Genomic DNA, 1,151 nt, shown 5'->3' with positions numbered 1-1,151 from the left:
TGGCACAGCTCAGGTCCTGTCCTGGCCCAGGGGAGCAGTGGCACAGCTCAGGTCCTGTCCTGGCCCAGGGGAGCAGTGGCACAGCTCAGGTCCTGCTCCCTCCCTGGGGGCTCTCCCAGCGTTGCTCCCGGTGCTTCCCTCAGGAGCAGCTCCTGTTCCAGCTGCAAACCTTTGCCTCTTGTCCTGGTTCACTTGAACAGAGGGAGCTTCTCTTCAAATTTCTGCCACACTGTTGTTTGAGGTCCAAAATTCCTGTCCTTGTGAGCAATACCATTTGTCCCCCTGTCCCTAACCTGGCTGGCAGCTTTGCTGCTGTCCTCACATCCAAGCTGGAATCTCTCCCGGGAGGTGGGGCTGGGTCTGCTCAGGGCTAAGCACAGCCCTGGCCCTCACAGCAGTATGTTCTGGATTTTGCCATTGTAAATGGGTCTAATGTGACATGACAAGACCACAAAAATTGGATGTAAATTTACATTTTTGAATATACTGCTTGTTGTTTCACATGATACATTAGGGTATGCAGCTCCTTTTTGTAGTTTTTATTTTTACTATTTAAGTTTGGAAATGATGCCAAATTTTTTGTATTTCTTTAATCAATGTGTTCTCTTCAGTGATATATATTGCATTATATATTGATGTGTATATCAATATATACTGATATGTATTACACTTACACATGCAAACACACTCAGTGGGGGTGGGAGATCCTAGCCTTCGCATACTATATAGCCTCTGCAGAGAGATCCCAAGCAGTGATATCTTGGTGTTGTGATGTACAGAAATGGAGAAGAGTATTAAACCATATTTAAGAATATAGTACAGACTCCTGGTTTGTTTTCTCTAGTCCAGGAAACTCCTGATTTTTGCTCTCAGCTCGGTGCCAGCTTCAGGGCTGGAGGTTGGAGGCAGCTCTCTCACGGTTTGTGTTTCTGGATGTTTTTCCCTGTGCTGGCCCTGCTGGGACCCCTGAGGGCTGTGTCCAGTTCTGGTCCCTCATGGCCAGAGAGCCCTGGAGGGGCTGGAGCATGTCCAGGGCAGGGAACGGAGCTGGGAAGGGTCTGGAGCCCCAGGAGCGGCTGAGGGAGCTGGGAAGGGGCTCAGCCTGGAGAAAAGGAGGCTCAGGGGGCCCTTCTGGCTCTGCACAAGTCCCT

The 1,151-nt window shown here is 50.0% G+C and overlaps 1 protein-coding gene across 3 annotated transcripts in view; it reads left to right on the top strand.

The window, feature by feature from the left end:
* Nucleotides 1-816, top strand: part of ETF1 (eukaryotic translation termination factor 1) — a 25,978-nt gene extending 25,162 nt beyond the window's left edge. For 2 of the 3 annotated variants that reach the window (XM_033511437.1, XM_015615625.1), the window contains one exon: nt 14-816. The gene's annotated coding sequence lies outside the window, so the exon portion shown is untranslated. The remainder of the gene's footprint in view (nt 1-13) is intronic. The other variant, XM_015615626.1, reaches the window with a different exon arrangement.
* Nucleotides 817-1,151: the final 335 nt, after the last annotated feature.

Source organism: Parus major, unplaced genomic scaffold, assembly GCF_001522545.3.
Source record: "Parus major isolate Abel unplaced genomic scaffold, Parus_major1.1 Scaffold189, whole genome shotgun sequence".
Lineage (NCBI taxonomy): Eukaryota > Metazoa > Chordata > Aves > Passeriformes > Paridae > Parus > Parus major.
This window is presented reverse-complemented; position numbering and strand designations above follow the sequence as displayed.